Here is a 14749-nt window from a genome sequence, read left to right on the forward strand (position 1 = left end):
ATGACAGCCTAACTAATTATTTCTTGTGTAACGCTGTTACCGAGTAATCACAACCTACCAATCATATCATAAACAAGTGCAAGTCTCTCAAACTTGATCTTAACAGTTGGAAATATCGCCGTCAGTCATTGTTATATCCTGGCACGATTGGTATGCTGCATTATTGGTGCTCTTATTTAATAGAGAAATGGTTGACACGTGTTATCCATCGTGCAAATTCTTCGTATCAGTATTTGGACATGGAATAACAAATAAAATTCCTATCGGTGAATTCCATTTGAACTTCACAATTTAAAAAGATATATAAGTCGTTTATTTTAAAACTAAGAGCACATCAACGCTAAGCCTTAGATACGTTTCTCCAAACTCAAACAACTTCCTAGATCTATTAAGAAGTAATGACTTACGTGCTGTAGCAATACAGAACGTCTTATCATCCTTACACAGCGAGTATTTCAGATAATTAGACGCTCTTGCAAAAACACCGCGTACACCATTTTTATGCCAAAAGACGTCCAAATGTGAAAAGGACAAAATTAAATACGAGAACGCATTTTCGTACTTAGTTTCAACTCACTCGATAAAGCATTACATTCGTTTGTTAATTTCCGTAAAAGATCTTGTGAGTAAATGTGTTTTAAAACCTCATATACCATGCATATATTGACAGTTGTTGTTCCTTTTTACTGAACAGTCTTAAACAGTTATGAAAATGGCAAAACATTATAACGAAACATCCAAACAACATATTATGACTTAACAGATCCAACTCAATATTCTAAAAAGGGTTTGTTACATTATCACCAGTGAAATATCAGAATTAACCATTGTATGTGGAGATAGTTTAAGAAGAACTTTCATAGATTGTTCAAAAGATTTTTGTTCAGGTTTGTAAAACATTCTTCTGTGACAGTCATCATTCTGGCACGGTAAAATGGATAGGCATATACATTTATCTGGAACTGCGTCTATACTTATCTGAACGTATCAGGGTGGGTGCCACATGCTGTTTAGAAAATATGTTTCCGTATCACCTGCTTTCACGGTCGTTGAACTTTAAAGATTATCTTGTCCTGTTTTCATATGTGTGTGTTTTATTACCATTTTATCTGAATGTGCAAGTTTCAATGAATGCTTTACAATATTGTGTAATTGATTTGATAAAAGCATTACAGGCGATGGTTTTAATAGGGAATACTGTTTTCAATAATGACAACACCTAACTCATTTCTGTAGTAAAACTTTTGCAATAAACACGTATCGTGTCGAGGGTCTGCACAGATATGAAATACAGTTACAGATAGGTTCTGCACGCGTGTGGTAAGCTCATTAAGGATACATTCGAAAACCTAACTTGATAATAGGAAATGAAAATATGTTTTTATATTCTGAAATTGTAATCAGGCCATCATATGTACAGTTTAGAAAGGAATCTCGAACAGTACCAAATATCGTGTATTGGAGGTAGAATTAAAGAGCATTTGGTCATTTGTTCCGGATTATAACTTTTTTGCGATCTATTCCTTCCCATCTTCTGTTTGTTATCAACAATGTTGGACTATTAAAGAATATGCACCTTAATTAACACAGCACAGAACAACTTCATGCTCACAGTTAACACAAGTTACATTAATAAGGCTAAAATAATGTCACCATGATTGGAAAATTAGTCGTGACATGTCAAGTTACTCAGGCAAAAATAAAACCAATCTAGAAATAAACATTGATTTTTTTAATTTTATTTGTTTTAATTTTTAAATCAAATGTTGTTTTTTTTTTTATAGAAATGGTACGATTCTAAAACCGTTTATGAACTTTGCATATGCAACATTAGCCTAACAATGCATTCTCCAGATGTTCTAGCTAGGTCAATTAGCATTCAACCCTTGCAAAAACGTCAGATATCTGCTGTTACGTTCCCAAATGAGAATTGGTTTCAGAAATAAATACCCATTCATCAAATGAATAAAAAAAATGATGATTAAAACATCAAATTGGGCATAATCAGCAGAAGTAATTTCTTTACTGATTTACATGTAAATTGTTACAGATGAGTGTTTGCATAGTCAACTCGCCCCGGTAGTAGTTGACGAGTTTTTTGGTGGACGAAACTGTCTGTGCAAGTTCCAGTACCACTCTTGTGAACATTTATTATTTTTCATCAAAACACAGATAATATGTTATGTTCATCAATGGTTCATGGATTGCTCTCTACAAATAGCCCTTCGGCTACCGGCTCTCCGACGTGGTATGCTTTAACATAACCTATTGATGGTTTTCTGTTTCATACTCAGTGATATAGAATTGTTTCATGCCAACTGCTTATCTCTTTGTCATATTTTGTGATAAATATTCGACCTTGTTTGAGTCATGATAAAGAAACGGATTGCCTCGAAAATGTGTAATTCTTTTGTTCACATTGTAGTTTTCCCTATGTCGTTCATTTCTGCACCTGAGTAGGCATGATGATTGTCGAAATCAATCCAGGATCAAGCTGTATGAAGCTCCTCTTGGCTTACGACAGAAATTTGATATGTAATAAAAGAACTTCATTTAAAATAACTAAACGAAATCAACACAAGAAAAATATCAACTTAAAAACATTAAAACAAAAACATTTCGGTTGTCCATTTTAACATCCAGAAATCTGGTAACAAAATCTGCCGCTTAGGAAAAGGTCTGTTACCACACTTACTGACGACGAAATGCTGGGTACCGTCTATGTTGAGACGAAGATGAGATTCAGATAAATCACAAGAGAGATAATAAATCGTTTTGTTTCAACTGGGAGAATGGATGTCGTGCGTTTCAATGATCAATAAATAACACGGTCATCAGCATGAAGAAGACATATTCACATAGACAGCATGGGGCAATATTACACACAAAGATCACATACACAGCATGGGGAAATATTACACACAAATATCACATAGACAGCATGGGGCAATATCACACACAAAGATCACATACACAGCATGAGGCAATATTCCACACAAATATCACATAGACAGCATGAGGCAATATTACACACAAAGATCACATACACAGCATGGGGCAATATTACACACAATGATCACATAGACAGCATGGGGCAATATTACACACTAATATCATATAGACAGTATGGGGCAATATTACACGCAAAGATCACATAGACAGCATGGGACAATATTACACACAAATGACACATATACAGCATGGGGCAATATTACACACAATGATCACATAGACAGCATGGGCAATATTACACACTAATATCACATAGACAGCATGGGGCAATATTACACGCAAATATCACAGAGACAGCATGGGGCAATATTACACACAAATATCACATAGACAGCATGGGGCAATATTACACACAAAGATCACATAGCGAGCATGGGGCAATATTACACACCAAGATCACATAGACACCATGCGGCAATATTACACACAAAGATCACATAGCCACCATGGGGCAATATTACACACCAAGATCACATAGCCAGCATGGGCAATATTACACACAAAGATCACATACACAGCATGGGGAAATATTACACGCAAAGATCACATAGACAGCACGGGACAATATTACACACAAATGACACATATACAGCATGGGGCAATATTCCACACAATGATCACATAGACAGCATGGGCAATATTACACACTAATATCACATAGACAGCATGGGGAAATATTACACGCAAAGATCACATAGACATGAGGCAATATATAGACAGCATGGGGCAATATTACACACATAGACAGCATGGGGCAATATTACACGCAAATATCACAGAGAAAGCATGGGGCAATATTACACACAAATATCACATTGACAGCATGGGGCAATATTACACACAAAGGTCACATAGCCAGCATGGGGCAATATTACACACCAAGATCATATTGACAGCTTGGGGCAATATTACACACAAATATCACATAAACAGTATGGGGAAATATTACACACAAAGATCACGTAGACAGCATGGGGCAATATTACACGCAAATATCTCATAGACAGCATGGGGCAATATTACACGCAAATATCTCATAGACAGCATGGGGCAATATTACACGCAAATATCACAGAGACAGCATGGGGCAATATTACCCACAAATATCACATAGACAGCATGGGGCAATATTGCACACAAAGATCACATAGACAGCATGGGGGCAATATTACACACAAATCTCACATAGACAGTATGGGGAAATATTACACACAAAGATCACGTAGACAGCATGGGGCAATATTACACGCAAATATCACATAGACAGCATAGGGCAATATTACACACAATGATCACATAGACAGCAAGGGGCAATATTACACGCAAATATCACATAGACAGCATGGGTCAATATTACACACAAAGATCACATAGACAGCATGGGGGACAATATTACACACAAATATCACATAGACAGAATGGGGAAATATTACACACAAAGATCACATAGACAGCATGGGGGCAATATTACACACAAAGATCACATACACAGCTTGGGGCAATATTACACACAAAGATCACATTGACAGCATGGGGCAATATTACACACAAAGGTCACATAGCCAGCATGGGGCAATATTACACACAAAGACCACATAGACAGCTTGGGTCAATATAACACGCAAATATCAAATAGACAGCAAGGTGCAATATTACACACAAAGATCACTTACACAGCATGGGGCAATATTACACACACAGATCACATAGACAGCATGGGGCAATATTGCACACAAAGATCACATAGACAGCATGGGGGCAATATTACACACAAATATCACATAGACAGTATGGGGAAATATTACACACAAAGATCACATAGACAGCATGGGGCAATATAACACGCAAAGATCACATAGACAGCATGGGGCAATGTTACACACAAAGATCACATAGACAGCATGGGGCAATAGTGCACACAAAGATCACATACACAGCATGGGGCAATATTACACGCAAAGATCACATAGACATGAGGCAATATTACACGCAATGATAACATAGACAGCATGGGGCAATATTACACACAATGATCACATAGACAGCATGGGGCAATATTGCACGCAAAGATCACATAGACATGAGGCAATATTACTCGAAAAGATCACATAGATCGGTGTTAGGACCACGAAAATATTGTATGTACTCCAAACCGATCGGAGAGATTTGTCGTCGTCATAGCCTTCGCTATCATTGCTATGCCGATGTCACACAAATTGACATGGTCATAAAACCACAGGACAGTTGGAATACAGTCTCGGAAAGTCTGGAAGCTTGTCTGACAGATATCAGTATCTGGATGAACGCCAACATGCTAAAACTTAATCAGGAAAAGACGGAACTAATCGTCTTTTCCCCAAAGTGTCAGCAAACATCGGCTCTCCAACTCAAGGTTGGTGCCAGAACTATTGAGACTGTTCCAGCTGTTAAAAACCTAGGGGTATACTTTGACAGTTCTCTGAACATGGAGAAACAAGTGAACGCTATTGCCAAATCCTGTTACTACCAGATCAGGAACATCGGCTGTATTCGGCAGTTTCTAACTGCAGATGCATGCAAGATTTTGGTGCATTCACTTGTTACCTCTCGGTTGGATTATGGTAACGCCCTGCTCTGTGGTATATCTGACAAACTAACTAGTCGTCTGCAGAGGGTCCAGAACACTGCAGCACGGCTAGTTACTCGTACTCGAAAGAGAGAGCACATCACACCTGCGCTTTATTCGTTGCACTGGTTACCTGTACGATAAGGTCGCAGTACAAAGTTCTGGTGTACACATACAAGGCACTGAATGGAATAGCTCCTCAGTACGTACAGGAGCTTGTTACCCTGTATCAGCCGTCACGATCACTGCGGTCGGAGTCAGAATCTTTGTTGTGTGTCCCAAAATCTCGTACTGTGACCTACGGAAACAGATGCTTTGGGAGGGTTTCGGCTACGTTGTCGAATAGCTTACCATCTGCTATTAGGAAGTCAAATACCCTGGCAAAGTTCAAGAGGGACATAAAAACTCACCTCTTCACGTCTGCATTTTTGAATCTTTGCAAAGACGTCATGTAAATACCACCCTTTTATTTGTTCAATTATGTGCACATTGCTTGTTAAATGTATGAAAGTGATTGCAGGCCTTTGTTGTTTGTTTTCACATTTATAATCATTACTATTATCCATATGTTGTAAAGCACCATAGAGTAATTTTACAAATTATGTAGGGCGCTATATAAATGTTGTATATTATTAACATTATTATTTTAGACATCATGGGGCAATATTACACGCAAAGATCACATAGACAGCATGGGGCAATATGACACGCAAAGATCACATAGACAGCATGGGGCAATATTACACACAAAGATCACATAGACAGCATTGGGAAATATTACACGCAAAGATCACATAGACAGCATGGGGACATATTACACGCAATGATCACATAGACAGCATGGGGAGATATTAGACACAAATATCACATAGACATCATGGGGCAATATTACACGCAAAGATCACATAGACAGCATGGGGCAATATTACACGCAAGATCACATAGACAGCATTGGGAAATACTACACGCAAAGATCACATATACAGCATGGGGCAATATTCACGCAACGATCACATAACCAGCATGTAGCAATATTACACGCAACGATCACATAGACAGCATGGTGACATATTACACGCAATGATCGCATAGACAGCATGGGGAGATATTCGACACAAATATCACATAGACATCATGGGGAGATATTAGACACAAATCACATAGACAGCATGGGGGGCAATATTACACACAATGATCACAGAGACATCATGGGGCAATATTACACGCAAAGATCACACAGACAGCATGGGGAAATATTACACGCAAAGATCACATAGACTGCATTGGGAAATATTACACGCAAAGTTCACATATACAGCATGGGACAATTTTACATGCAAAGATCACATAGACAGCATGGGGCAATATTACACGCAAAGATCACACAGACAGCATGGGGCAATATTACACGCAAAGATCACATATACAGCATGGGACAATATTACACGCAAAGATCACATAGACAGCATGGGGCAATATTCACGCAACGATCACATAACCAGCATGGAGCAATATTACACGCAACGATCACATAGACAGCATGGGGCAATATTACACGCAAAGATCACATAGACAGATTGTTGTAACTTAACACACATAGACATGACTGATGAAGGCTTAGTTAAGGGGAATATTCCAAAAGGAACAGACATCTTAAACTGATAGTACAAGCTGTAACAAATGCATGACCTTTGAATTGATTCAGAAACTGTTGTAAAGTATGTCATATCAAGACTGACTAATATGTATATTATATTTGAAAATACTTTTATCTCAAAGGAAATAAACTCCTACACTAAATCTCGTTAAACAGGATACAGTAAACATTTTCATGGGTCTGTACCATTGTATATGAGTAATATCAAATCAGTGTTATGTTTACACTAGTATCCCAAATTACATATTCCATATAAATTAAAAAGACAAGACTTCGAGGAAGTCGGTAACTGTCGTTTCCGTACAGAATAACGTGTGTGATTGTTGTAATTAGGAATAGTACCGAGCGTCAGTAACTACTCTAAAGGTAAAACATGGAAGCCTTTACTTTATTGTTAATTTTAGAAACGAAAAACAAAACACTTCATTATATAAATGATATAACATTTTATGTATATGATTAAAATGGATGTTTTATTTACTTCAGCCGCCATTAAACTGATACGGTTCAATGAATCTCGTAAGCATGTCTCTGTCAAGGGAATGTTTGTCATTGTGATCTAACAAACACTATAAAAGCATGTCTCTACCCAGGGAATGTTTGATGACGATCGCAACCACACTTACATAACACTTAACGTTTCCAAAACAAGATCGTAAGATTTGTTTTTTCTCAGCTAACTGAATTCGCGTGTGCATTCTACCGATAATGTTACAGACATAACGACAATAGAGACACATTCAGCCACCTGGTCACGTGGTATCCTGATTATCTATTTTGTGGTCACATGGTATCCTTTTTGTCTCTGGTGTAACTTCATTGACATTTAGAATTGAGAAATGTACGTTGCACGGGAGGGTTCATCCAGATACCCATAATGCACCATAAAGGGAAACATGAACCTATAATAAGGACTAAAACGAATCATGGACTGTAAAAACAGCCTTAATCCGGATATCAGGCGATCTGTTACGTTCTGTTTTGTTGTCATAAAGGTAAAATAATGTAAGACGGAAAACAAACAATTCTTGCTTGATAGAATGTTAAACTATATAAAGAAAAAGAATTGTAATTCGAACTCATATTCAATGAAACTAGAGACCAGATGTTCCGGAACGACAAGCGCCTTCCGATTTAAATTTTTAATGTTTTGTCACGATCTTAAAAAGACTAGAGGTGGTGTGAACGAAACCGCAAAGCAATTTATAATAAGCAAGATATAAAACGTTGACACCCACGGCGCACAAGGAAAAATAATTTCTTCCTATATGAAGACTAAAACATCGTCATTTAACTGAAACTGAAGGACTTTGAAAAGTGTTTACCCTGTCCTGATAAGCTCTATACTTAAATCAAAGGGGCAAAAACAAAAAGAAAAAAACAGCTGAGACATGCAAGCAACCTGCTGAAATTTATTGTCACTTAAGATACCATAGATCATTGCAGTGAACTTCGAGTAAATAATCACAAGTAATGTGTACTTTTAGCCCAATTCTATGATCCTAAATGTTGATAGAGAAAGAGCTGTGCGCAGGTCGTAGTTATCATTAACATCTGTTTAATACTAAACCAAAACAAACACATCTATGTCTCCTTCGGCGATACGTTGCTGTGGGTTAAGTAGGCAGCAAGGATAATATTGATATAAATGTAGGTACTTTTTGTATTATTAAAGTGCAAGATAGGGAAAGAAAGTAGATTGAATGACATGCTGTACAATCTGTCTCCTCTGAATGCCAGTACTAAACATTTACACGTTCAACAATATCAACAAAAAGCTCTAAAATAGGTGATATTTTTTTTAAATAAACGTGTAGAATAAATAGGGATTTTCTTCGACACAAATCCTCACATAAGATAAAAGAAAAATAAGCGGCTAAAACGATCATCAAATATCGCCATAGAAAAATAATATATGATATAAAAATAATAAAGGAGATCTGTATCAATGGTAGCGATAGTACATGATGGTAAGAAAGGCTCTCTCTGATCTATTGACAAGGCAATATGCATCGATATGGGAGAAACATTACAAGTTGCAATCGCAGTTATATTACAAATCATATGGTTATTGAATGGAGGTTTACAGAAAGTCGTTGGCAGTATGTAAAAAAAATTAAAAAAATCTTCTGTACGCGTCAGTAAACATTGTAAACCTGCTATTCTCTTACCCTGGACAGGTGTATCCGCACTTTTAACGTTGTGAGATTAACAAAATCAATCCCTGATGTGAGGTATGGATAAGGTTATTTAAACCCAAGGGATAAAATATTGAGCAGGAGACCCAAGGCTTTTGGGGATTGATTATATTTCTTGCTTATTACCTAAAAACCGTAAAAACACCTGGTCTTCTAGTAAAGTTGTAAACTGTCCGCACATTTCTCATTTGCATATGAAGCCCGAATGGCAATTGTTAGTGACGTCAATGACCCTGACTGACCCTAAAAGTCATAGCATGTCGTCACGAACAATAGCGTGACCCCGAAAGGTCACTATAATTTCCCCGCCAGTCTTCGGGTGTAAGCGATCTAGACCCGTGGGTCGGGTAGAATTTTCCAGCACCGCCGGAAATGCGGATATCTCGGTCTAGTAAGCAAAAATTCCTTGTCTCACCCTACGCTTGAGACGGGGGATTCCCCCAATCAGAACAATGGTATGACGTCACTTCAACAATACAATGACGTCACGTCAACAATCCATCAACGTCACGTCAACCCTGAATTTAACATGTAACGTTATCATTTCATTATATTTACAATTGCCACTGTTTCTGAATCGATAACCTAAGTGTGAGCAAGTCTGTGTATTTCTCAATAACTTGAGTGTACAACGTGACCCAGTTCACCGCGTATGAATATATGTAAATATTGGCGGACTACTTTCCGCAAACCTCATGACAATGTTTACAAACAAACGCTAGCATTTAGACTACCGTGCGTTCGAGACACCAAATGATGTCGGGTTCGAGACATGACAGATCATGTTCATGACCGGTCATAAAAATGAAGCTAGTGTCAGAAGCTACAGTCGCGATTGTTCGTCGATACAAAAACGCTCCACCAGCTCCACTCTCTCATCTATGAGTGTCGGCACAGAAACGATGGCTATCGTTCCTAGAAATGGAGGTCAAATTTCTAGTCTCCCAAATATTACATCAACAGTCACTCGGCCGACAAACGATGTATCCCCCTTATACAGTGTACATGTCAATTGTACAACCATCCGATTTGCTTACATTCAACTTCCACCAGACCTAGACAAGTCACTATCGCTCGACGACATAGTAGCACTTTCTATGTCCCGCCTTTGGGCGCATCACTTTTAAACGATGGACGTCCGCGGTCATTAGTATTTTCCACTAAGTATTTTGCCCCAGTACCTTTAAGGAGCTGGTCGGGGGAAAATGTCATATTTGCTAAAATGGCATACGCATGTTTAAAATACCTTCTTATGAAACATACCGATCCAAATTTTGCTGAAATTCACTCCCTAAGAGTAAAAATTATAATTATATTAAAGAAATCCTAAATCGTCAACTGACAGTCTAAAACTCTCAATTGACCCAGATCAGTGATGTAATTTTACCGCATGCGCGTCATCAACAAGGCCAAATGTAAACATCGAAAGAAAAAGATGCATGCGAAAGTCAGGACAGGCACGAGGTATCAATACCGTTATATATAACAACAACATATAGGTAGGAATACTTCACTTGCATCATACATGACCTTTGAAAACAATTATTTACGTATAGTATTGCTGTCTTGTCCGCTAGTTGAGGCCGATAGGGCTGATAGACGGCCTGCTATTGTTGTTATCTTCACTGCCTCACTTTCGAAACAACCACGTGATATATATAAATAGATCTGCGCTAAATTTACGCGGGGCTTCCCCGATATTTCAGTAATCAAAACTGGACAATGCAAGCAGAACTCGACCATCATATTGTCGTGGTATAACTTTTGGAAGGCCAGAGAACGCATTTAGACCCATTTATTTTGTATTTATTTCCCCCCGACCAGCCCCTTTAATTACAAAAAAAAATAAAAAAATCCATTACCTACTAATACAATTATGAAGATAGTGTATGAAGTAAAATATGGATATTTTATGTGAATAAAAAAATTGAAATGGAGGAACTTTTTTCATTTGTTGTCCCGGATAAAGTTGGTGGGGTTTAGCTGTCTCAACGGCTTTTGCGAATGGCTGTTTCGCACGGATTAACATGACGTCAAAATAATTTTGAACGCAGATTACACAAGGTAAATGCTTGTATCCGACTCTTTTAATGGTGTTATTGTTAAAAGGAAATATTGTAAAAATAAGGATTAACCTTTTATTTTGTTCAGTTTATGAGATAATAAATCCAATGGAGCAGTCGGTAAATTGTTCGTAAACGCGAATTTACCTCGTGCTCCATTGGATTAATTATCTCATAAAACCCCCAAAATAAAAGGTTAATCCTTAAGTGAATATGATACACAATGGGAGAACAGGGTAAGGTAAAAAGAATCATTCACCCCCTTGTTGGTGAGATAGGGGAATCTCAACCCTCAATGAACGATTCTTAAGTTGCCAAACACTCGGCAAAGCCTCATGTTTGGCAACTTAAGAATCTTCCCCCTCGGGTTGAGATTCCCCATCTCACCCTCATGGGGCTGGGAGATTCTATTAGACTCGTACAATGGTCTCAATAATGTCTCAATAATGTCCATTGATCAAAACAGATGTTTGATTGGCGTTATCACTTCATTACTTTGCAATGTTTTAAGAACACGAATAGTATTAAAAACCTAGCTAGACGTTAGGATGACGGAGATGGAAATAGACTGAAGAATCACTCAATTAAGATACGACGGAGGAGAAATATGACCGGAACCAACCTCCCCGTCAGATATACCCCGGACACAGACAAACCCGAGGCAGCACGTGTATCCGGACAAGAGCAGAGGGAGGTGATACACCCTGTTAAGGTCACGTGTCTGGACAAGTTATTATTTCACTGGTCACTTATATAGACTCTGTCAGGCCCATCAACAAAACCCTTAAAAGGCTATATTAACTATAAGTTCCAACAACGAAGCCAAATGAGTGGTGTTGCGACATTACAGCCAGATTGTTGTTCTTTTGACTTATGCAATAGCATTCCTCTGATGTCTTCCTAAAAAACTCATTTCGTTTCCTGTAACATTTCGGCTGATTCTTTAGTGTGTGGCTCTGAGGTGATCAAACGTAACTGCACCTTTATGGCATAGTGCATATAGCTTTATCACTTAGACAGTATAACACAATATATGGCTGTACTTCAGACATGCTGCAGCACCTAATGTAGACAGTGTGTCTTTGGAGAGGTTGGACTGCATTGGTGATTGATTAAAAAGAAATTTGATACATACATTGACAGCTGGTATGCATTGGGCTGTTATATCCGTTAAGGGAAAAGCCATATTAACGTAAAATAATCACTGCAAATTAAGGGAAACACAATGAAATGGTCCTCCTTACTGTCGCGTTTCGGCTACGATTTTGATTTATGTCAAACTACATACAAAAGAAATTGATTTGAACCATAGACTAAAGACCTGTCACCAGCCTGTACACAACAACAGTTGTCACAGCATTACAGTAAAGTATAGTCACGGTGATGTTGGTTATCAGGCCCTTTCTGTGGTAATATAAAACCCTTTCTCCATTAGAACATCATAAATTGTTATTACACGTATTTCAGGTTACACAATATCTGACGGTATAATTTATTTATGTCCAAAGGTGAGCCACGATCGCGGCACTTGGTTTGGCCTACGAACTTCTAATGTTGTTTTCACACGTCCACACTGCTGTTTATATTGGTGTTTTGCAGCAACGCTCTTTAAAAGTGTTATCATCATACAAACACTCGTTTTTAAGATAAGGTATTTCCATTCATATTCTTATTCTAGCCTTGTATTCATAAAGGTGCTATAAATCTGTTTTATCCAATATCTAGCCTATGATTTAGGTGACATATTTGTCTTTTTTATTTAGCCATTTTGAACGGCTTTTTTTTCCAACCCCTAAATTCATCTAGCAATTTCCTGCCAAAACAACTCGACTAACGAAGGGGGAGTACACAATGGTCTCGGAATAGGTGCTGTCGTGTCTCTGATGTTACATTTAAGTGAGGTGGCACTGCAAATAAAAAATATGCCATAGGAAGCAAGATCACACCCCAAACAGAACAGCAACACGTCTTCGACACACAGTCACATGCACACACATATTAAGGTATTTAGTTAGGTGGCATAGTACAAGTAGTTGGAGAATGATAGGCAGCTCCTGCTATATTACAAATGGTATTGTATAAATTATAAATATATATATATATAAACAAAAGACGGGAGTTTCTTCGATTTTCCTAGCCTGGCGCTTTCTCCTCTTTAGAGGTTCACCAGGGGAACACCTTTATGAGGAGAAAGCGTTAGGGAAGTCGAAGAAACTATTGTCTTATGCTTTTTTTCATATTTAACCAACACAAGGACTTTGATTTTTTTTTCTGATTATTTATATATATATATATATGTTGTTTAGCTCTTCAGAATTGAATATTCTAGCTAGATAGGGCGCTATATCAAATATCGTAAAATAAATATTAGCAAATATCTGATAAATCAATTGTAACAAAGCAGTGGTTATTTACGTAAAAACTTAATTTTAAGAAATTGAAGCACTCAATCGTTTGACGGCTCAATTTCAGTATACTACAATCTAGTTTACAACGTGTCTATTATCATTGAGAAAGAAAAAAAACAATTCTGAAAATATAGAATCCTAGTTGCTAAAAATTAATGATTTATTTTACCGAGATATATTTACATAGATTATGGAAATCGAAGATGTTAAAGTAGAGCAACTTCATATGTATCAAACGATTGAAATAACATGATTGCAATAAACAGCGCTACATATATATATATGTGTGTGAAACTTAAACTTAGCGCCACGAATGAAATCGAATTTGTTGAGAAAGACATGCCAACTAGATTTCCGCAAATAAGAACATAAAATAAACCACAAATTAATGCAAAATAAACTCTTTGAAATTGAAACATATATAGGATTTATGTCATCAGACTAACAAGATTTATAGAAGTATTTACATCTATGGCACAAGAATGGTTATTATAGAAAACCAAGACGATTGGAGTTACAGAGGAAAATACACTGTAAAGCGTGAATAAAATTCTTGTCGTTATCATGCGCTTGTTGTCTACATACCATCCTTTACGGAGCGGGCTAATCACATTGGGAACTTAATCGTAGCAATCAATTTGGCGACGTAGGGTTTTATATGATTCAATTCCAGCTGATTGCAGAAAATAAACCGACGTCGATGTACTTCCTTTTCGAAACACGTTCTTATAGACCGGATGTTGTAACGTCAGACACGCGCTGTGGGATCTTGGTCGCTGACGTTCTTACAAATCCTCAGTCTGGTT

At 37.5% G+C, this 14749-nt stretch overlaps 1 protein-coding gene across 1 annotated transcript in view; it reads right to left on the reverse strand.

Annotated features, from left to right (window-relative positions):
- LOC110456479 (pyrokinin-1 receptor-like) overlaps positions 1-14546 on the reverse strand; it is a 103511-nt gene extending 88965 nt beyond the window's left edge. Inside the window, exon 1 of the mRNA XM_021507263.1 lies at positions 14529-14546. The gene's annotated coding sequence lies outside the window, so the exon portion shown is untranslated. The remainder of the gene's footprint in view (positions 1-14528) is intronic.
- Positions 14547-14749: the final 203 nt, after the last annotated feature.

This window comes from Mizuhopecten yessoensis, unplaced genomic scaffold, assembly GCF_002113885.1.
Source record: "Mizuhopecten yessoensis strain PY_sf001 unplaced genomic scaffold, ASM211388v2 scaffold8745, whole genome shotgun sequence".
In the NCBI taxonomy this organism is placed as follows: Eukaryota; Metazoa; Mollusca; class Bivalvia; order Pectinida; family Pectinidae; genus Mizuhopecten; species Mizuhopecten yessoensis.